Source organism: Rhipicephalus sanguineus, chromosome 1 (genome assembly GCF_013339695.2).
Source record: "Rhipicephalus sanguineus isolate Rsan-2018 chromosome 1, BIME_Rsan_1.4, whole genome shotgun sequence".
Lineage (NCBI taxonomy): Eukaryota > Metazoa > Arthropoda > Arachnida > Ixodida > Ixodidae > Rhipicephalus > Rhipicephalus sanguineus.
Window position 1 is genome coordinate 91,714,350 of NC_051176.1, and position 24,760 is coordinate 91,739,109.

Sequence of the window (24,760 nt, forward strand, 5' to 3'; positions counted from 1 at the left end):
AGCTACTCCGGATTCTATTCACCCTTTCAGTGACCACTGCCAGCGCAGAGAGAACGTTTTCAAGCATGAGGTTACTTAAGAACTACTTACGCTCCACGATGTCTGAGGAACGCATGGTTGGCCAGGCACTTCTGTACGCCCACAGAAATGTCGACATCAGCGTGTCGGAAGTCATTGACCGCTTCGCTAAGCTTCCCTCGCCGGGTCAACGTTGTCCTTGATACCGAGCAGGACAAAAATCAGCGCAAACGAAAGGAAAAGACACTGCTGTTCCAGAGTTCAGGTCAATGAGTCCGTAATTCTGACGCAATATTATTGTTCACCACCTTTTAAAGCAGTGAGGATTTTGTACCTTTTAGTAGTTAACACTGTGACCTAATATAAACATAAGAATACGGCAGGCCCGTAGCCAGGGGGGGGGGGGCGAGCCCCCCCCCCCCCCCCCCCCCCCGAAAAAAATTCCTGGCTACGGGCCTGGAATACGGGCATCAGGTGGACATTACCAGCCAATCGACAGCTTCACCTGGTTCACTGAGAGGTATTGGGAAGCCGTACTAGCAGCATTGTTTGTTACTTTCATTTGTCGTTTTTGTTCTTCATTGCTTTTTGAACTAGAAGCGGCAACCTTCCTTTTATATTGAGTGCACAACAGTGGTTCGCACTTTTAAAACAGTTTTGAAATAGTTTCTTTCGTTATTTCTGTGCTCTTCCTTTATAGTTCTGTCCACATGATGCGTCCGAGACAGCAGCTTGGCCCAAGGACATATCAGTTGGGCATTATGTACACTGATCATTGCTTCGTTCCGTTTATTGATTGCATATTTAAATGTACATTTGTGAAGTTTTGCGTAAGCATACTGCGCACTGTTTCCGGTGACTTATGTTTCGCCCGTATTCGAGGTGTACTTTCCCATTCTTGCTTTTCCCTGGCCGCATCATTTGTGCAAAAAGATGAACATTTTGCGTAAACAATCTACGTTAAAATATTTGATCTCGTCCTGGTTATTTTGTGCACTTCATTTTTTTTTTTTGTTATCAGGCGCTTCGTCAGTTCAAAACTGATGCAGTTCCGAAGTTTACGTGATATTTGCCGTACTTGTTACACACACATAAAAAAAAATATTGAAAAGATTGAAGACAGTTATTCTTGGAAAGATTTTACGGGCATGCCAACATAATATTTTTACGAAAAAACACATTTCTTACTCGTTCTTAACAGAGGGCAGCATTCAAGAAGTGATTTGCAGCATCTAATACAAATTGTCACTGGTAATACATGTTAATGGTAATACCAGTGACATTGTATATACATGGTAATACATGTACATACCCACGTCGCTTTTGGAAAATTATGAAACCGGACGACAAAACCACAGTCTCTCTTTGTGACACTTCTGGATCCCCCATTGCCGATTGCGACGTTCCATCCGTCAACTCTGCATTTTGTTCCGTCTCTACTAACGAACCTAACAACGAACTTCCTGATTTTCCGCATTTTGCTTTTCCGCCAATGCCAAAGATTGAATTCAATTCAGAGGATATTGTAAAAGTTATTAACCAATTAAAGAACTCTTCGTCATGCGGTATAGATGGCATAAACGCCAAAATTCTGAAAAATACTAAACATGTATGCACTTCCATATTGTCAATCTTTTTTCAGCAGTCACTCGACACAGGTGAAGTCCCATTAGACTGGAGAGTTGGGAAGATCATTCCAGTCTTCAGGAAAGGTGACAGCTCATTTGCAGGTAATTACCGACCAATCTCGCTCACTAGTGTTTGTTCAAAGATCATGGAACACGTCATCTTTTCTCATGTTGCTACATTTTATCATCCGCAAACTTCTTTCACCCAAACCAACATGGCTTTCGTAAAGATCACTCATGCGAGACCCAACTAACATTATTCCTGCACGACATTCACCTTCATATGGACCGTAACATCCCAATTGACACACTGTTCTTAGATTTTGAAAAAGCCTTCGATAAGGTACCCCACTCCCGTCTCCTTCTAAAAACCTCGCGTCTAAACCTTCATCGGCATGTTTTTAACTGGATTAAAGCATTCCTAACAAACCGTAAACAATTCGTGCATGTTAATGATCACTCCTCCGACCTTTCCCATGACTTGTCCGGCGTGCCCCAGGGTACCGTCCTAGGGCCTCTTTTATTCCTAATATACATTAACGATATTACGCTTTCCGTTGAATCTAACATCCGTCTTTCTGCTGATGATTGTGTCCTCTACCGCCCTATAAATAACCCCACCGATGTCTCCTCTCTACAGCATGACCTCTCACGCATTCAGCAGTGGTGTACCACCTGGTTGATGTCCCTTAATGCGAAAAAAACATTACTATTTTCTTTCCATCGTCGCCGAAACCACACGCCGGCTACTTACACAATCAACAACTGTCATATAGTTGCTTCTGACTCGATTAAATACCTGGGTGTCCATCTTTCGAGTGACCTATCTTGGGGCGACTATATAAATCACACAATTCACTCCGCTAACCGCGCTCTTGGGTACATACGCCGTAACATTTTCATGGCACCATTTTCCGTTAAACTACTCGCTTATAAAACCATTATCAGACCAAAACTTGAGTATGCATCTGCTGTCTTTGACCCCCACCAAACTAATCATATCGAAATACTTTAGTCAGTACAGAACCGAGCAACCAGATTCATTGTTTCAGACTATTCCCGCTATTCGAGCGTCTCCGCCCTCAAATCCCAGTTTGATCTTTCTACCCTCGCTCTTCGTCGTCGTATTGCACGTCTCTGCCTTTTTCACAGATTCTTTTATTCAACCCCGCGTGACAACCACCTCATCCAGCCGGTCCATCGAGGTCATCGCACAAGTAATCCAAATGCTGTGATTCCGCCACGTGCCCACACCACCTCATTTCAGCAGTCCTTCTTTTTGCGCACCGCCCGAGACTGGAATGACCTTCCGAACGAAGCAGCAGTCATCCACGATTTTGCGCGCTTCAAAAATGCCATCCAGGAAGCAGACTCAACCACATCCTAACATACACCTTAATCGATACCGCCATTTTATGACGCCCACTCCTCATGTAAAGTCCCATACGGGACCTTTGAGGATATAATAAATAAATAAATAAATAAATAAATAAATAAATAAATAAATAAATAAATAAATAAATGTTATTCATATACTTAGTCGTTCTAAAAATTCAATGAGGAGGTCGCGCTGCAACGTGAGCCCCCCCCCCCCCCCCCCCGAACAAACTTCCTGGCTACGCCACTGCCCTAGAGGAAAGGGAGAAGTTAAGCCCTGGTTAGAAGATCCTCTTCAGAGTCACGAGATGAAGATAGGCAAAGTAGCATTGACCGGTCTTGTCTCAGGGTCGGGCAAGTAACAGTGACCTCGCGCTCTCAGTCTGCCATACTGGCCGTTATCGCGAATCTCGGCAGGTCGTAAAGATGCTACTTCCAGATCGAACCGTTTCCGCCTCCCTGCTCCGGACACTGTCCTCCGAGAAAGGAAGCGGCGCATGTGCATTGGAGGGAGAGGGCATTGTTTACACCTGTACCAGCTAAACATCTTCACGCTGCACGATTTAGTGACGGCGGTCCCGTGTGTTCGGGGCGAGAAGCCACCTCCGTGTGTACAAACACTACATACACGGCCACTTGTAAGTACACGCGCGTGCCGACGCTTCCGCAACGCGTCGTGCCGGAAGAACGGCCGTTTCTCGGGCCACTGCCGTGCCGCCCACCCTCGGGGTGTCCGAACGGTGGGCTTCTCGGGCTTTGCCGCGCGGACACGATGGGGCCAGCCATGCCGGCCGGCCGTGAGCAGGCCGTGTGCGGTGGTGGGTGCGCGGGGCTTCATCGCCGGTGCCCGCCAGCCGCTGCTGCGCCAGCGGTCGCGCAACAAACCGGTTCTCGTCGCGGCGCTCTTTTTTTCCCCTCGATTGGAAGAGACTAGCAAAAACCACGGTTGGACCGAGGGCAGCGCCGGTGGCGAGAGGGGTGAACAAAGTAAAGGATGCCCGGTGTGGCGAGGGCTGACGAAAAAAAAGAAGGGGTCGGAAGAGTCGGGCCGTTCGTCGGGTCGGCTTTGGTAGAGCCGCCGCGCTCCTGGTCGGTCCTCGTGCTCCGTTGTTCCAAGACCGAGATCGTCCCAGCTGTCGCCCGTGCGTCGTCGTCGTCGTCAACGCGCGCTCTCCGAACGGCGCCGGTCCGTTTGGGTGCGGGAAGTGCGCCTCGTGCCGGAAGGAACCGGGTGTGCACGGACACCCCTCCGTGCGAAGTGTGGTGTTGCTGTGACGGCGCTCGCTCGCAGTGACCGCTCGCTCCCCAGCCTAGGGACTCACTGGGGCTGCGGCGAACGAAAAGGATACGCGCTGGTGCTCCGGAGACCTCGCGACCTCTGCAACACGTTGCCCCCTACGGTGAGCACATTCATTTCGCCCAGTGCCCAATTTGCGCTCGCCGTATTGTCCTCTTTTTCGAGGGGGCGCTCAGCAATAAGAGAGTGCTCGCGATGTAGGTTCAACTGAAAGTTGTACTTCCCGAAACGGACAGTCGTTCTTCATTTATTTTTTTTTACCCCTTTGACTGTGCAACTTTTATCTCCTCGTCTCTCGTACCGTGCGCTCAGACTTCGATGCTTCCAAGTCTAAACGCACGACTGAGATATAATACGAGAACTAAAAAAAAAAAAAAAGATGGTCAGACCAAGTAAAATTGTTTATCTTGTTTGCGTCAAGGTTTACATGCACTGTCGAGAAGAGCCAGAAGCATACAATGCCTACAATACAATGCCCCATTTTTTTTATCGATTCTTCGAGGTGATGGGCGATGACGAGTGTTTTGCGGAGGCTACGCAGTTTAGGAACGTGACCGAAGTCGTTACACTTGCCTAGCTGGCACTGCGCCGGTGTGTATCGTCGTCGACCCAGGTTACGTTTCGCGCTCTCGCTGGGCGTGTGCGGTCTTCGGGCCTTTACGAGAGCAAAGCCATACCCGCTTCAAAAACATTTCTTTTCACCTTTGCATACCAAACTGTTCTGTTCTGTTCTAGCTGTCTTGCTGTGGAGAGCTTGTGGTTCATATCCCCTCGGCTACTCCATTTCTATAAGTTCTACAGCACAAAAAAAAAGGGGGGGGGGGTACTCAAAAACAAAAACGAACAAGTCAATAAAAAACAACATATAGCAAACTGAAACTAACAAAGAAAATACCATGGCAATGGACAGTTCGCTTGAAGGAGTTCACTTCTTAAAAGACTTCTTAGCGGACACTGGGATAGACAAGCGCTTGTGATGAACATTTATGAATAGCTATACCATACGAAGAAAAAAATCCGTAAACAGGGGGTGGGTGCTCGAGCCGACGTTTCGACAAGTGGACTTGTCTTCTTCAAGGCTGGAAGACAAGTCCACTTGTCGAAACGTCGGCTCGAGCACCCACCCCCTGTTTACGGATTTTTTCACTTCCACTTCCTGCCGTTTTTTTTTGGATACGATACGAAGTGATGTGTCAGTCCATATACTGTGGGAAGAACTTGGACAGAAATGTGTGCGTGTTAACGTTCTATTGCATACCAAACCAATTTTATAAATTAAGAGATTAGGCCCTACGGAACATGTTGCAGTGAAATGTATTGCAAATAAGGATAACAAATGAAAGAACTAGTGCTACAAAACTGCAAGTTCTGTGTCCTCCTTAGCGAAATAACTTGTGCTGAATCCCCAACGAGCACCGCCTACTCAGTACAGGGAAGATGAAAGTAAAGGTTGACTAGTTTAGTTCACGGATGCGAGGATGGCGTCGTGGCATAGTTTTCTGCAGTCTGCGCACGTGGCTATCCGCCTTTCCCAGTATAGACGTCTCGTTCGGAGCTTTGCATACGCGGCTCGGAACGTCGATTTTCTGGTTACTGGGGCAGCTGGCCTATGTGTCGCTTCTTTAAAGGAGAACCACGACTGCTCTTGTTCTACTCGAACGCGTTAAGATATCCCTCCTTTATACTTCAATTCATTCCGCGTTTGTGCTCGCATAAAGTTGCACACCTTCAAAAGAAGCCACATATGTTTGTGAACGGACGATTATCTGTTGAGCGCAGAAGTGAGCGGTATATATACTGTGAACTTATTGCTTGAAAGATTGTTCAATGACCATGCTAACGTTGCTTAAATTTTATAACGAAGACTGTAAGAATATATTACAATTTATATGTTTGTCCACTCGCATTTAACGGAAAGGAAGGCGAAAATTCCGACTGATCCCGCGAATCGACGTTATGCGAAGCAGTCTGCGAGAATGCCGGACGCCGCATTGCTTGACGTGGAGCCAAGCGTTACGGGCAGCCCCGACGTCTTTTGTAAATGGAGTAGTTGTATGCGTGACGCGAGAGTGCCGGGCACGCCGACGACGCCGTGACGCCTAAAGGCTATCGTTTATAGTCCGAGGCGCTGGCGTGCGAGCGCTGACGTCGGTTACATCTGGGAGAGATGAATGCTCCGGCGCGCTAACGATGCCCATCGTGACCAGCGTTCGTCGGCATGTTCTGACGGGGCGAGCAACGCTAGACTATGATGATGATGATATGATATTTTACCCTTTATTATAAGAGTGATCAACAGTGGCGCCTGTGGTGGAACAGCTAGGCCTCGCACACGATATTGCATGTACGAGGCGAGACCAACGGCAGACCACCAGCGTTGTGTACCAATGCGCCTATCTTCTGAAGGTGCTGGATTACCATCAGCGCTGTATAAAAATGCGTCTATCGTCACAACGCGCGTGCTTGCTCGAGGAGCGTCCTTAAAGGTGTTTCATTCCTCCTGATGAGACATGCCCCTTTGGCGTAGTGGCTAGACATCGGGTTACCGTATACAGGAGGTCCCGAATGAAAGACGAGACACAGGAAGCTACAGGGATGGTAGGCGTCTTCTCTGCTTTGTCTGTCGTTATTTCGTGCCGATTTTCTTGATCATGGATTACGAACTCGCCCTACGGTCTTATTCTGATGCCCCCACTTAATTTCAAATTGTAGGCATTTTTACTTATGTTTATTTATTTTCTGATGTCGTCACAACGTAGGAGGTAGATGTTCAAAGTCTTTTGTTCCCCAAGAGATGCTTCACATTTCGGGGAAAAAAAGGACTTAAGGCTCACTGACACTTTGCAACAAGCACCGGTGGCGCGATCCTCTGCGACTGGCGGTCAAAAAGCGACTCAAAGCGACCGATGTTCACACCCGCGTGCGACCTATTTAAGTCGCCACATAGAATTCACGTCTGCTCATATATAGCTCGCATTGCCATTGCCTCGTAAAATAAGCTGACGTCCTGTTCCTGAGCACCTGATTGGCTTTGAGCTTTGAGACTGCAGTCGCGCGACTGCAAAATCGAGCAGCGAGCGACTCACCCAAAGCAGTCGCTTTGCTACCAAAACGGCCACTTGCGACTAACTTAATCGCACGACCGTTGCTATAGTCGCCGGTGTGAACGAGCCTTTGGTAAGCACGCAGCAAGTTTGACAGGATCATTTCTGCGATCATGTACGTCTGGGGAAACGGTAGCAAGCTTTTAGCGGGCATATGATTGCAACGAATTTGTGTAGTTCGAGCGCATTGTTATCGTATGCAGTTCATTTGAACACCAACGTGCAGAGCCATATAATGGCGCACAGACTAATTAATGGAAAGTTGGGCGAGTTGATTGCTTTCAGCCACTCTCTCTCTCTTGTTAAAGAGTGAGAATACGGGACGACGAAAGAAGCGACGTCCCGCTGTCCGTTGTCTTCTATCTGTCTGTAGCTTACCTTCTAGCTGACCGCTGTCTTCTATCAAGCCTCCATTTTCTATCCATGCTGATAAAATGATAAAATGGAGTTGGTTGTAAATAGATAAAGGATCTATTATCTGTTTACCACAAAACACATGGCTTCGAGCTGGTGGCTTCAATGGATCTCACCGACCCTTCATGCGAAGACGCGCACAAAAGAAGGTGAAGTAAAAGTGGTTACACCACGCCTGTGAGTACAGCGACACACGCGTTCACGCAATGTAGCGTGTGTCATCACAGAATGCTGCAATGAAACGGGCACCGTGCGAAATGCCATCACTCTGTGCCGTGAGCTCTCTTCGAAAGAGCACACATTCCTTCGAAAGAGCTCGTCCTAAGTGAAATGTATATCGTTCAAGGGGGGTTGGTCTATAGGGGTACTGCCAGCGTACGTGGGAGTGTTTTAAGTGCAGTACCCTAGCATACACACCGCTTCTCATAGTTCGAAGAAGATGGCTCAGAGGGCGAATGTGCGTGTTATCTTTTCCGTACCTAACAAGCCGTGTAGGATTACAAACCCAACCCTTTGAGAAATTATGGTTGTAGGAAGAAACATAAACAACAAGTTTGTACATTGTGTTGAGAGGGGTTGCGGGGAAATACACCGTCACGTCGTGTGGCCGACTTTATGTCAGGCAAAGCGGCTGTTGTATGTAAAAAATCAAACAAATATGAACCTTGCTAGTGGTTTGCAGAATGCGGCTGTCATTCTTTGTTTGATGCCTGCTTCACTTTTGAGCAAATCAACAATCAGCTTTGTATATAGAGACTGTCGCAGCGGAAACAATATATCAACACTTAAGAAATTGTGCATAATCATGTCATTTAATAATAATAATGATATTTGCTGGGGTTTCACGTGCCAAAACCACGATATATGATTATGAGGAACGCCGAATGAGGGAAACGGGATTAATTTCGACCACCTGCAGGGTCCTTTAACGTGCGCATGAATCTAAGCATAAGCAGGCCCTTTATCGCGCTAAAGGCAGAATAATTTGACTCGGAGGGTGAGCGGGTGTTACCAAAATTTGGTAACATGTAAACACTTTCTGGTTTTCCGGTACTGCGCACCGCTATGCTGGGTTTCTGCTGATGTCGATGGGCACGTAGAAGCTGTAACATGGGTCGCAAGAAAAAACCACAGAAACTAACGTCAGTGTGTATGTGTGTGTTGCTTCTCCTTTTATGTTTGTATCCACTTCGGCACGTTTTTAGAATCGTTCAGTGGGTTGTGAACGTACCCAAACTGCCATTTTGGCGAATCCCAAGGCAAGGCGACGTCTCTTGAGGATGAATTATACATAAAGTCCGATGTGGAATTTACGAGGAAAGGAGCAAGGTGGCGCGCAGTCGCATAGTCGTTTCGAATGAAAGAAGCGAAAAAGAAAAAAAAAGGCATAAAGAGCTTATCGGGAAAGAAATCCTGCCGAGCTCCATCTTTTTTATAATGGGAGGCGGAGGCACTGGACAGATAGCGAATAGCCGTGTCGTAAAAGACATGGTATTGCCCGCCGCGGTATTATGCATATATTCGCGACCAAGGCGTTGAGTTGGTGAATGCTTTGTCACCGGTTGCACGCACGCATTGCTGCCTATGACGGACTGGCATGTTACTGCATTCAAAGAACAAAAGCAAACAGCTAATTTTAAGTGCGCTCGTTCCCGGTCGTCCTCCGGACTTACAAGGGTGGATACAAGGACCATTCCACTGATCCTTGCTAGACTTTATGCACGAGTTCAACGTGTTTGTTTACGTGCGACGCGCCTCTCGTGATATTATGTACACGTGTTATGCCAAACGACAGTCTTTCAAATAAAAAATAAATGCGCTTGTTTTCCTCACAACCTACCTTATAACAAGAAGGTACGTGATTCCAGTAAATAACGAAAAACCAGTTCTTGCATTACTGTTGTGGTTGACTTAAAAGTGTAAATGTTCTGGCTACACTGCAAAAAAAAAAAAAAGTACGTCTTTTTGTTGGTAAAACCAACATTATCCATTATTCTGTGCTCTTAAACATCTCATTCTTTTCGAAGAGTCCCTTTCATTTGAACTCTTCCATCTTAATCTCGAGGGCTCTGCGCTTTTCGTCGCTACAAACGAAGCTCGTTCGAGGCGTAATTCGCTCACGTAACCGCCGTGGGAATCGCTCCTTTCCATGCTCAGCTTCCTCAGTCACGCTCCCGCGACGCGCTCCTCGGGCGCCAAGCAAAACGCCTCGCGGTGGCATGCGTCCAACCGAGGCACAGTCGCTGTAATCACATACTTAGTACACGGACAACCCGTGCAACAGAGGGATAGGCGGTCAGGAAGAGTGGGCGCGAACCCAAGTTTTCAAACCACGGGAATATAAATAAGCCCACGCACGAAGCGGTTTACCTGGCGTGTGTGAATCATTTCACGATCACAGTGAATACGAAACGCCACTTTCTTAGCTCTGCCACGACTTCAGCGTTGTTAATCGAGGATGTTGTCGCTGTTAGTTTTTTTCCCTTAAAAACCCGCAGCGGTGAGCTAACTATTGATGTGCTGAGCGCTACAGCTAGAGGATGTGGGTTCGATAGCCGGCCGCGATTGTCGCGTTTCCATGGGGACGAAGGGAACGAATGGTCACTTACCATTATGTGCACGTGAGAGCCTTATGCGCTATAAGTTAACTCCCCCCCCCCCCCCCCCAACTACGGCATCTCTGATAATTTACGTTTCCATGACTTTTTAAGTTTCATAACCCGCGTAGATTACAAGCGCGTCCGTATACACAATCTTGCAGCGCGGAAAAGAGAGCATATCACACTATGCTATCTGCTCGTGTTGACGTCGAAGACAGCGCAAATGAAAACGCGATAAAATTCGTGAAAGCTTGGAGGGACATGCGAAGGTAGGCAGCGATATTCCCAAATGACGAGAACGCCAAAAAGGGAAGTCGTGCATTCTATGTAAGAAACTGAGTGCATTTATCTCCATGGACCGCTGCAATTCAGAGACATGGATGTGTGTCGCTATTCAAAAGAAAACCAAGAAGTGATGGGACAGCTCCGTACTTCTTTTTACTGCCACGGCCACAGACCGAGAACCTTGGCCACGGATAAAGGACTTCCATCTGCGGTGAATCCAGGCGGCTGCACAAAGTCGGTCGTTGACCGTCGTACTGCGGGCCCCCGAGGAATAAATGCTCGAAGGCACGTTCGACGGTTCGACAGCCGGCGCGACAAGCCAGCTATGGACACTCCGGCTGAGTTTGTTGGGAGCTCCGCTGCCGTCATATACCTCATTAGACGAAAGCCTCACCTGTACTCAAGTATGAGTGCCTTAACATGGATGTGTGGATTCGTTTCAACTCAACACGCGCGCGCGCACACACAAACACACGCACACACAAACACACGCACACACGCACGCACCCCCCCCCACACACACACACACGCACACACACACACACGCACACACACACACACACACACACACACACACACACACACACACACACACACACACACACACACACACACACACACACACACACACACACACACAAAATTACTGGCCACGGCGGCGGCTGCATTCACATGGGTGCGGGATGCTGGTGGTCTAGATTATTATTGCGGTGTCCCCCTCATTATATGGAATTTAATGAAACCTCGGTCGGAATTTAGTTGTAAAAAAAGAAAAGAAATGATTGATCGAAAATTCCGGCCAGCAAAGGAAGATAAAATGCAATAACATCCCAAGAACGTCTGAAGGCCCAAGAACGAAGAATAAATGCTAATATCGATCGTGTCTCTAGGTGCTAAGAGGTCTTTGAGTAAGCGATATCGCTGGAGCAACGTTTCGACAAGGGCACTTGCCTTCGTCAGAGCAAGCCCTCTTTTAGAAACGTCGGCTCCAGCGACATTCCCCGATCGAAGATTGCTCATCATTTCAAACCTCCACCTTCCCCCTGAACTCCTCTCTTGTTTAGTTTCCTGTAGCAATTTCGTTCAAAGAAGAAGAAGAAGAAGAAGACAAACAAGCTGTTCTTTATGCAAGCAGGCTCTCCTGCGCCTGGCCCCGGCCAGCTTCGGTGACGTAGGGAGGCGAGCGCTGGCTCTGTTCCACCGCCGCCGACCTTGTGTCCGATTCCGCGGAGCAAACCGGGCCGTCCCACAGTGCTGACGCCGACCGCGACCACCGCGTGCACGGCTGCCGAGAGCGAGCGAAGAGCCCACGATGGCATGTTAGTTACGCGCGCTTTCCCGAGTATTTCTTTTTTTCTTGTCCTTCCGTGCCGCTTCCCACGGGTGACTTTGAAGCCCTGATTCGTACGCACGGTGCCAGCGAACGCCGTTTTGTTCATGTTGACATTCGCGGTTGTGATGAGCGCGACCAAATCGGCAGATTCGCGTGTGTAACATAATTTCTCTACGGCGGAGGCGGATTGTCTGACCCAGAAAGAAAAGAGCACCAGAATGCAGTGATGAGTAAAAAATAAATAAAAATAAAATAAAGTTATCGCAATATGCAATTCTTTCTTTCTGTCTTTCTTTCTTTCTTTGGAGGGAGCAGCGTATATACATATACTCCCCCTTCTGTCTCCCCCTCACGCAAACGCGTGAGGGGGAGACAGAAAATTAGGTGGGTAGATGAGATTAAGAAGTTTGTAGGTATAACGTGGCAGCAGAAAGCGCAGGACCGGGTTGATTGGCGGTACATGGGAGAGGCCTTTGCCCTGCAGTGGGCGTAGACAGGCTGATGATGATATACATATACAGAACGAAAGAAGGGCAATTTAAGGGCTCGTTTTTATTTGTTAGACACAACATTAATGACAAGCAACAGACAATCAAGCCAAGGAAAGTATGCAGGGGACGTTATCTGTAGTAATTATTATATAATTGTGAAGAAAGTAAAGTGGACGAAAAGACAACTTGCCGCCGGCAGGGACCGAACCTGCAACCTTCGAATAACGCGTGCGATGCTCTGCCACTTGAGCTACGGCGGTGGTCGTCCCCGCGTACACTTTATCGGGTATACACAGATATACCCGATAAAGTGTACAGGGGGACGACCGCCGCTGTAGCTCAACTGGTAGAGCATCGCACGCGTTATTCGAAGGTTGCAGGTTCGGTCCCTGTCAGCGGCAAGTTATCTTTTCGTCCACTTTACTTTCTTCACAATTATATAATAATTACTGCAGATAACGTCCACTGTATACTTTCCTTGGCTTGATTGTCTGTTGGTTCTCATGAAAGGTTGTGTCTATATACAGAGCGTGACAGCTATATACAGAAGCGTTTGTCTTTTGTACTCGTGGTCTCTATATTGCTAATTATAAGCGATGAGCAGCATGAGATGCCACCTAAGTGCGCGTGATGTTCTTTAAAAAAATCTCTCCACTTCCATTGTATCGTTTATCGCAATTTTAACGGTAACTTCTTTGTCACATGGAATGTCCTAGTTGTACCATTTTCCTTCTACGATGGGTATGCAAAAAGTAAGGGCCGTTTTGCTGCAAAAGAAAAATATTTTTGTTAGTAAAAGCTCTTCATGTCAGTTTTCGCTTCGCGAAAAACCTTCATCATTTTTCTTCCTAATTGCGTTGACTTCTGAGCACATTTCGTAACGCTGCACCATGCAGCTTCTTTAATCCGCCTCCATTGAAGTTTGCCGCCTGGGAATTGAACCTTTTGACAACGAGGGCCTTCAAATTTACTTTACGCTTCGGCAAAGAAGAATGGCGCCGCTGCTTTGACTGTTTCCTTTTGTTTCTGCGTTAGTGCAAGTATATCGACATCTCGGGCCTGTGACAACACAGGAAAACAAGTTGTCTTTGTTTTGTGGACAGTGGTCTAAAAACGGTTATCCACTTGACATTATTTTCTCTCGCTACTGGTCATTAAGCATGTTCGGCAATTTGCAATACCTGGAGTTTTGTGTGACAATCGAGTACATAGTGGAGCGTATATATAGCAAAACGAAATATATCAGTCAGAACAATAATCGTCAGTCGTCGGTCAAATCGCAGTTCTCGGTTCACTTGTTGAACGATTACATCGGCCTGAATACTTGAGGCCTAGAGCACTCTGCTCTTCATCATGCGCATTCACGCTGCCATTTTTGAAGTCCTAACATCATTATATAAACTTTCCTTTACTCATTACAGTAAGTCCATAAACTAGGCAATTCTCGATCAATTTCGGCGGCTGTTGATCCGTTTTCACACAAAAACGTCGAATCACATCGGGCACTTGGCAAGTGGCGGGAGGGAAGAATTCCACGAACATTGTCGTCTGCATTCACCGACGAGCTAGAAACTATACTGGGTCCCAAGAATAACCTCAGTGCCTTCAGAAGCAACCAGTAGATGGTCCTGCATATGTACAGCTATGTTCTGACTACCAACAGTTATATATAATCAAATGGCTCTCAATTTCTGAATATGCCTCGTACGTTGAGCGTTTTCTCGCAGTTACCGCGACGCCACCGATGATGAGAATGTTGGTGCAGGTGGTGCTGGGATTACCCGCCACTGTGATCTAGTGGTTCTGGTGCTCGAGTGCTGACCCGCAGGTCGCGGGATCGAATTCCGGCCGCGGCGGCCGCATTTTCGATGGAGGCAAGAATGCTTGGGGCCCGTGTACTTGATTCAGATGCACGTCAAAGGACCCCAGGTGGTCGAAGTTTCCGGAACCCTCCAATACGGCGTCTCTCATAATCATATCGTGGTTTTGGGACATTAAACCCCAACAATTATTATTATTATTATTATTATTATTATTATTATTATTATTATTATTATTATTATTATTATTATTATTATTATTATTATTATTATTATTATTATTATTATTATTATTATTATTATTATGTTGGGATTGCTCAGTTTAGTGCAACACGTGTGGCGAGGCACATTGATTCGGGAATCCGTGCCGAAATGTGCTTGAGATCGGGGAGCTGTATCATCAGTGGGAGAAAACGCGTACCGATTGAAACGTTGTATGCACCTTTCATCTCTTCTCCAACCGGCTCTGGTATCTTAGGAGTTGCTACCACGGCCGGTTGGCACGACTTTCTGCACCGATTTAAAATTATAATTCCCACTTGAATCGCGAGGCAGAACGCAAGGTTGTACCACTATAATTTATAATCCTTTCATTTGTACAAACACCTCACGACACGTTCTGAGAGGTCGGCAGTCGCTTTAAGTGGTCTTCAACGTCACTCGAGAACGAAGTCAGGAAACCTCTAGAGCGCGAATTCGCATTTTTTTAATGTTTCAATGATTCTTACATGCCATACTGAATATGAACGCGCATAGTTCATAACTTGCCGTTGTCATTAATTGGCTGGCCACCTCACCTAACCTTACGTGTATACCTTTAGGATTGGATGGAACGTTCTCTTACGAATTTAAAACTACGCCGTAAAATATTTCTTTTTTAGAATACGAGACCAGGTTCTGTATTCATCAAAACTAGTTGCGGTAGAACTGTGAAAATACAGTTGTTTCTCGGTAGGAATGCGGTTGGTTCAACATACATCAAGCGCACCAACGAAAAAAACAAGACATCTTTAGAAATGTGGCCAATAAGAAGAATGAATTCAAACATTAAAAAAGATCTATTTTCTTATGCGATTGTGATCGCTCCGGCTACATTGCTTCGGTTGCGTGTAATCTGGTGAGAAAACCGGCGTGCTTCAGGAAATACGCGAAGGTTAGATTCAAATCTAACAAAAGAGAAAACGTGCTCTCTGTCTTTGAATTTAATGAAAGCATAATCTAAGGAGATGTCAACGCTCCGCCGTTCGCGGAGCGAATTCAGAAAAGTTTGCCACACGTCTGACAACAACCATACATCGCGTCGCGTAAGACGGGTCACCGCTTCACGTGACGTCATACTGGAGCCACTGACAACAAGCACCAATGCCTGCCTCGTCCCTTATTTGCGGTTTTTCATGGCTTGCGCTGAAATTTTCAGCTTAAAGCATTACTGCAGCGCCTGCCCATGTGCCAGGCTTTCGGTTGAACTAAATCCCCTCCATGCGACATCATGGAGGGGCTTAAGTTCTACCGAAAGCGGCAGCAGACGCGATGGAGGGGCTTTAGGTTGAGCTACCCAAGCTGTAATCTCGCATCTCAAAAGCTTGCTACGTCTTGAAATCGCATTGCTTCGCGTTCTTCCTAGTGCACCTTAACATACGCCTTTATAATCATGGTGCATTAAGTTATGTCTGAGCTATGTCAGTAACAATAAGCGTCATGTTCAGCGTGGCTGACTCTGACGAGTTCGCGCGTGGGAGATCTCTAGCGTCTGTCCTGATGTTAACTCTTCCGGAGCCCACCCACGTTGATCAAGACCACATGCGCTACTTTTTTTCTTCTTGTAGCACTAATTACGCCTAAGTGAATTTTCAGCAGATTTGTACAGTGCGAAAATCGATTAAGTACTGCTACGCATGCGTGAACGCGATCAGCTGCGCTTTTAAACCTGACAATTACCTGGCGGAGAGAGAGAGAGAGAGAAATGTAATGCGGAAAGGCAGGGAGGTTAACCAGAAAACATATCTGGTTTGCTACCCTGAACTGGGGAAGGGGTAAGGGGAAACAGAAAAGTAAGAGAGGAATGGGATAGGGAGGGAGGGAAGCACACACACACACACACACACACACACACACACACACACACACACACACACACACACACACACACACACACACACACACACACACACACACACACACACACACACACACACACACACACACACACACACACACACACACACACACACACACACACACACACACACACACACACACACACACACTCCGGCGTGAAGCTCGATCTTTCCGACATTCCAAGATTGACTGCTCAGAAAGCGGCTGGTCGTCGAGGCGAGCAAACACTGCTGAGAGGGACCGTCTCTCAGAGCTGTACTGAGGGCACTGACATAATATGTGTTCAATGGTTTCGTCATTGCCGCAATGGTCACATGCAGCGCTGTCTGTCATTCCGATGCGGCACGCAAAGGCGTTCGTAAAAGACACCCCAAGCCACATGCGGCAGAGAAGGGTCGTCTCGGATCGGGGCAGGCCAGATGGAATACTGAGTCGTAGGCATGGATCCAGGCGGTGAAGACGGGTGTGGAGAAAACCAGGCGTGTTCCACATAGACCTTGCGACATCATGCGCAAGCGTATTAATCTGTGCTGCTTCGTCGCTTCTTGATAGTGGGATAGGTTCCATCACGCCATTTTCGTGAGCATTCTTAGCTGCATCGTCGGCATGCTCGTTACCGATGATGCCGCAGTGGCCTGGCAACCACTGAAAAGTTATAGCATGTCCTTCGTCTATTAGTTGATGGTACAGTTGTCTTATTTCCAGCACCAATTGGTCTTGAGCCCCACGACGTAGAGCAGTTCGAAGACATTGCAGAGCTGGTTTCGAATCAGTAAAAATGCCCCATTATTGTGGTGCTTCTCGATCAATCCTGCGGAGTGCGTTGCGGAGTGCCGCGAGCTCCACGGCTGTCGATGTTGTCTTGTGTGACGTTCGAAACTGTATGTTTTCGGCTCTTGCTGGGAAGATCACAGCTCCTGCAGATTCTCCAACAGTTGCCGAGCCATCGTGAAAAGTTTAACATGATCTTTGTAATCTTCGTGCAGCATGAGTAGAGTCATCTGCTTCAAAGCTGGCGATGAGAGCTCCGCCTTCTTGTGAATCCCCGGCACTGTCAAGCGTAGTTGTGGTCGGTCCAAGCACCAAGGGGGTGTTAGAATCCGTTCCGGAGGCGTGTAGGCTGTTGGAAGGCACTCTCGGAGTGCTCGTACACGCGAAGAGCGTTTTTTTTTTTTACTATTATTATTTAAAGCAACAATAGAGGCACGCGGTGGTTTTATCACTTGTACGTTTTTAATATTCGGAGCGGTAAGGTCCTGATAACAGCTAACACAATCGCGCAGGACTCGACCCATTTGTTGTGGCGACGGTCGCTACTCATTGAGCCGCCTGAACACCGACAACTGCAGTTATATTTCAGGGGAACACTGAATTCGTAACGCTACGTTGAAACGTCGAGGGAAATGCATAAGTGGATAAATTTGTGACGATGGAATGGAACAGATTTATTATAAACTTTTTCGTATTTTTTTATTTGAGAATAACCCGGTGAAAGAAGGCAGACAAAAAAAAAAAACAGCATGCTTACTTTTATAGAAACCGCACCTACTGTTCCTCCCCCCCCCCCCCCCCCCCCCCACCACCACCACTTTTTTTTTTAGTTAATATATGTTTAAGGAGAGGTTGGTGCCTTGTTGTGGCTCCGGCCACTCCTCTTCTCCCCCATAATAGTTTTCATCGTGAAGTTGTCAATAGTCACAGAACAGTAAAAATTTGCCACGTGAATGAACATTCACGAACCTAATCCCAGTACTACAATATTTGCACATGAACAGACACGCATAACCAACTTTTCCCCTGCGTAGATGTGGCTAACCGGAGTGGTAGCGGTTTCGAGGATAGGAAAGACGCATATTTCTGCAACCCATGAGGTGAGGAATGCGAAGCCTCGTTGGGGGAGGGAGGGGGAAGATGAGGAGAATGAAAAAAGAGCGCGTCGTGGTTGAACTCCGCATATCTTTCCTTCATCTCCTCCCTCTCCATTCCTGCTCAGCTGGCATGCATTGAGCCCTCTCTGCCATCTACTTTCAAACGTATTCGAGACCACACTTTCAGGCGCACTTGCTCCTCTGGCTCTGTCGTGCTGGGCGGATGCGCAGTGCCGGCCCGCGCGGTGCAAGCATTGCGCTGGCGCCAGCCGCCGCCAGGTTGTGAAACCGAAATTCCGCGATTCGCGTCGATCGTGAGCGAGCGCGTTTCGAGCAAATGTATCACCAAGGCCACTGACTTCGGGGCACCTCGAACGCTTCCGTTCATATTGCTCACTGAGTGTGCGTGTGGCTTTTATTTTTTCTTCTCTCTCTCTCTCTTCGTCCTCTTTCCAACTCCTTTCGCCACACCAGTACAGAGTAGCAAACCAGATACTAACATCTGGTTAGCTTCTGTGCCTTCCTCTTCATCGCTCGCTCTCCCTCTGCGTAAAAAAAAAGAAAAAACTGGAGCTTTACGTGCCAAAATCACAATCTGAATACGAAGCTGTGCTGGGCGTTCGATGCCAGCCGCTGCGACCTTTACCTAAATCGCTTCTTTGACCACAGTTAAACAGCACGACCCCTTGCATAGCCGCCACAAGTAGATATAAGGGGCGTTGGCGCTTTAGGTCTGTTCAACTTCCAAGTCATTAAGAAAAACTTTAACTAACATTGGGCGAGCAAGAGAAGCTGCAGCTCGGAGCGAGCGTTTCAACGACCAAGATGCTTCCCTTCAGCGAAATGTTACGCGTTCGTTCCGTTGTCTAAACGCAAAGTTCAAGCTGATCCTTCTTTTGCTCCTCCATGGATTGTTAATTACTTCAAGCCTACATAACCCAGTGAACTTTTTGTCTTTGAGTATAGAGTGGAAGCGCCAACTTGCAACCATGTTGGGATAGGGAACCGACACGAACAATGGCTTGTCCATGTCGATTGCCTGTACCCTTGCTCGAAGTTCGTGCTTCTCCTCTATTCATGGATAATTAATTGCAGCCCGCCTCCAAGCCTTGCTCTTTGCCTAGTTTGGCTTTGGCGGACGCGCCATGCGCCATGGCCTCGAGGTATTTCTATATTTATGCCGAGAGATCGTGTAGACCTGCAAGCCCGACGCACGTTTTACCCCGTGTATTCCTACGAGGAAACTTTAAACATCGGTTTAGCTAAGTAGAACGTGTTTGTATACATTTGTTCTTTTAAGTATTGCTGGATAAATAATGTGACTGTGCCGTTTGAAGGCACGCACGTAGTACACAAGCGGCTCGAGAAGTTATATTCGAGCGGTCACGGGTTGCATGTGTAAATATGGAAAGTTCACAGGGGTTACAGCAGGAGGAAGTTGGTTCAAGAAAGCGTGACGTCCAAGGAGACCGGCTATATGGGTATTACAATGACAACACGGTCGATCGCGAACGGTAACAATTGTTCGGGGGCAAGCAGTTCGGCACAATCGGACACCCGCAAGTATGCAGGCAGTCGCCAGTCACTTGAATGGGCCGTGTGGTATAAACATGCCGCCTCGTATCATTGGCGTGGAGTCGGTGAGCGCATGGCCGGAACCGCGCTCCGACGGTCACGCACTATAGACTCAATGATCCGTTCGCGCCCAAGTGCGGCAGGTACGGTACGTGCCCTTGCTTTGGCAGCGCGGTGCGCGCTTAGCAGCGCCGGCTTCAACACCGTGGGAGTCGACCTTCGTCATTGTTTTCAGAGGACCGCAACCGAGAGGTTAGACCAGCGCGTGCGCGCACACACACATACACACCACCTGTTGTGATCAGAACCTGTTGGGACGATTGCGAAACTGATCTTGTCACGAAAGACCGCGTGTATCTGTTGCTGCGCCCCTTTTATATACGTTCGCTGTTGAGCGGTTAGAGACCACCCCTCCCTCACGGTAGCATTTATAGCCTTCGAGCGAGGGGCGCGTTCTTTCTTTTCGATATACTCACACAAGGCCAGACTTGGCCCGCTTATTATGTGCCAGGATCCGCCTCGTTAAAAAATAATAATAATAAGGCAGCCTTTGGGTGCGGAACAAGTCTCCATAGAGGCGTGGACTGGACACTTGCGGCACTCGCTCGGTATAGCGCCGTGTTCATAAGGTGCAGTCGGTGGCACACAGGCGGTTTTATCAACGAAATATTATAGTTGAACGCCCATTTGATTTGAGCCTAATGTCTGATTGAACTTAATGCCGGATACACAAAGTATGTCGTTGTGCTGTCGCCTTTGCTAATGGTACGCCTAGCATCCCGATAAGCTTGAATTTTTCGCGTACGAACGATTCTGGCGCAAGGGCCTTTTTTTTCTCTTTTGAATACTGGAGGAAGGGAGTGAGGGGCGGGGGTTCGGAAGCCTGTAGTCACAAAAACGGCTTAAGAGAGAATTGTTGTTAAGAGAAAATTTTCAGCCAATCGCGAATGCTGGACACATAATTAGCGAAGCCAGTTTGCCAATGACAGTGTTCACATACGACCAAGAAGCTTTATGGAATCGGCCCCCGATGTTTCGCTCACAAACAGTAGCTCTTATCTTCGAGATTCATATCTTATTTCGTTTCAGGCTTCAACGCTTTGGATTTCAAGTATACATACACCTCGAAAAAGCTCCTACGCTGCTATGCGTACTTACGTTCACTTGTATACATTAGTAACAGGAATATGTATGTCTCCAGCACAAATAGGCGGAGCGACAGAAACCCTGCATCCTTCTTATGCTGAAACCCTGAATTATACCACTCGAAGTCCGGCTTGTCGTTTGCTGGGGTGCGCAGTGGCATAACAATTTAACGTGAGCGCATTCGCGAAAATAATAATGCAGTGCCCCTAAAAGACTGTCACTCGCGAGTCAACCTGTCTTGAAAGCCGCACGAGGACTCACAATATTGCCGACACTCTCGCCCGGCGCAAGTAACTGATGAGGAATCGCCACTTTCGCTATACTCTACTCTCGTGTCCGAGTTTGCCAAAACTATCCACTATATCAGGGGAGCACGAATATTCTAAATTTCGAATAGGTCTCGAATAGGTCAGTTTGTTGGTTCAATGTGAGCAAAAAAAAAAAAAAAAAAAGAAAACAAAAATGAAGCAGCTTCTCCGTTAACGTCGCGAAGACTGGTTAAACAGCGGAGATGGTGGCATCATATTGCTATTTCATTGTACGTTTAGTGGACCAGAAGTGAATAGTGGGGCCTGCCCAACTTCTGTCGCACATACCCGCTAGGAGCTGCGTTACGCTCCGCAGGAGTTAACCTCGACCCGAAACGGCTCCGCCGTTAAAAAAAATGTTATTCGACATATATCTCAGCGACGCACCTATACATACCTTCAATACAACGTGCGGTAGTATCGCACCTCTCGTCTTCGTCTAACTCTAGGTGCATCTGGCGACGTGCTGTTTCATCGCCTAATAACTGTCATCCTTTATGAGCTGTCTCGTGCAATCTAAAGCACCCACCTCCCATTTACGAGTTGTTCAGTTAATCAGACGTTTAGCTTCGAACGTATGTGTCAAATAATTAGGATGCGTATAATAAATATATAAATAAACAAAATTCACTTACTGTATGGTGACGTCTGGTTTCTGCAAACCATGGTGTCTGGTTTCTGCAAAGGTATTCCGATAATAGTTGCCCATTAAGCGTTCTGTAATTTATCTCCGCATAATGTCTCTCTAATCTTTCTTTCTTATTCCCCCCTCCCCCCCCCCCCCCCTCGCTTTAACGACCCTATACTCTAATGTGCCGCGTCGTCGTGCGCGTATGAAAGGCAACAAATGTGGGAAATCAGGTTTTCAAGTGACTCGCATCCGTTTTTTTTTTTCATTAATTGCTATCTTTTTTTTTTCTGCGCGAGTGTTTTTCTTTTTCTTTTTTTTTTTTCAATTCATTCGTGTCATTTCATATAGGGGTTCCAAGTTTCATTGTCGCGAAAAGCCTACGGAATGAGACGTCACTGGATTTCGCCGCGTACGACTGTCCAAACGTTGTGCTGGCCCAGTGATAAGTCTTAAATGGACGCAAGCTTACGAGTAAGCTTTTAGTATGCGAACGCAAATATTACTAAGCTGAATTTTGATGCGAGCATTCGGTAAACTATTTAGAATGCTGCTTTCGGTATTCGATGCTGTGTTTTTGATAGAGAGGTAAGCACTTAGCGCATTGCAGACAAGGGACAACCGAAGAACAGGGACCGAATTCGCAAAGCTTCTTTTCCGTAAGCGCTGTATTTGCGATCGAGCTGTCGCCATTACTATTAATACATCCGGCATTAAAAATTGTCCGACATGACGATTGACTCCCCATTAGTTTACGTTTATTAAGTAGCAAATAACGACTGCGCCGGCATTCGTTGTCACGAACAGATCTAATGAATCTTGATATAAGAACGTTACTTTGAACACAGGCCCAGCCTATCTCGAAACTCGGGACCACCTCCAATACCGGAGGGTTTTACTATACGAATCCGAAGCACTAGCGTGAGCTAGAGCCACCTTTGCGTTCTCAGAAATCTTGACGGCAATGTTCCCGATGACTGGAAAGTAAGCCGCTTGGTGCCCCTCTTGAAGCAGGGCAAATCGCCACTCGAACTCGCCTCGTACCGCCCAATTGCACTAGCCAGCTGCGTAGGAAAGATGATGGAAAAAATGATCCTTGGCCGCCTGGAGTGGTACCTTGAACACTACAAGATTTATCCGAACTCCATGGCTGGTTTCCGACGTGACCGCTCTTCCATCGACAATGTAGTTGATCTCGTTTCGTATGTTCAGCACGAAAAGTCCCGCAAGCGACTATCTGCAGCTTTGTTCTTAGATGTGAAAGGTGCATACGATAACGTATTACATGAGGCCATTCTCGATGCACTTGCGGCGGTGGGCCTCGGTGGTCGAATTTTTTCGTGGATTGCAAGTTACCTGGCTGCAAGGTCATTCTTTGTGTTAACAGACGATGGCCCAACTACACCACGCTATACCTCCAGGGGCGTTCCTCAAGGCGGAGTTCTCAGCCCGACGTTATTCAACCTCGCACTTATTGGGCTTGCTGACTACTTGCCAACTACCATCAAGGTCTCAATATACGCTGACGACATCTGTGTCTGGACTTCGGCAGTCACACGTCCTCAGATACGTGCGCGGCTTCAAAGAGCAGCAACATTGACAGCTAGCTACTTGTGTAAACAAGGTCTTAGCATATCACCAGAAAAATACGCACTGGTGGCATTCACTCGTAAACTAATGAAACCTTATGTCATCTCAATCAACGGGCGGCCCATTCCCTATGCCAGAACTCACAGGTTTCTTGGCTCCAACAGGGACCTCTGTTGGAGCCCGCACGTGGCCTACTTGAAGCAGCGCCTGACAGCAATTTCCCAGTTATTCAAGTTCTTGGCAGGAAAGACGTGGGGGATGTCAGTAGACGCAATGCTTAAACTCTACAGAGCGCTCTTTCTCGGTTTTCTTAGATATAGCCTGCCCGTGCTGAGCAATACTTCTAAGACTAATATTCGTGTTCTGCAGGCAGTACTAGCTCAAGCACTCAGAGCGTGCCTTGGTTTGCCCAGATGTACGTCAACAGAGGCAACTATTGCGATTGCTCGTGACCATCCAATGCAAACTCACATTACGGTGGAAGTCCTGAGAACACACGTCAGACATTTTGCACGTGCTCCCTGTCATCACCTTGCAACACTGCCTTCAGAGAGGCGCCAAGCATCATTTTCTAAAAACTATCGTCAAGTACAAGGACAAACTTCTCCCGGGCTTCACCACTGCATCTAAACCACCAATACCCCCTTGGTGTTTTATTCGACCCACAGTTCAACTCAGTGTACCAGGGATCGGGAAAAAAATCTGAGCTGTCGTCACCTGTGCTGTAACAACTGTATCTGCTTCTTTTGCACGAGAAGTATGCGGACAGTGTACATATATATACAGATGGTTCCACAAAACACCCAGTGTTCGTCCGGTGCGGTGGTTGTCCCAGCAAGAGCTATTACCATCAGCTTTAGGACTGACCACTCCACGACGTCGACAGCTGCGGAACTAGCTGCTCTGCGCGCTGCACTTTGTTTGGTCAATCGGGAACCACCTCAACATTGGTCTATCTTCAGCGACTCAAAGGCAGCCCTACAATCTGTGCTATCTGCTCTGCGTCGCGGGCCATACGAACAGCTCGTATTTGAAATTTGATGTCTTCTCCATACTTCACATAAGAAAGGGCACCACGTGACGTTTCAGTGGCTGCCAAGTCACTGCGGTGTCATAGGGAACGAACACGCCGATAATGCCGCTCGGGCAGCTCATGAAAG

The 24,760-nt window shown here is 47.4% G+C and overlaps 1 protein-coding gene across 1 annotated transcript in view; it reads left to right on the forward strand.

The window, feature by feature from the left end:
• The first annotated feature begins 4,084 nt into the window (after positions 1-4,084).
• LOC119394029 (cadherin-99C) overlaps positions 4,085-24,760 on the forward strand; it is a 212,786-nt gene continuing 192,110 nt past the window's right edge. Inside the window, exon 1 of the mRNA XM_037661246.2 lies at positions 4,085-4,423. The gene's annotated coding sequence lies outside the window, so the exon portion shown is untranslated. The remainder of the gene's footprint in view (positions 4,424-24,760) is intronic.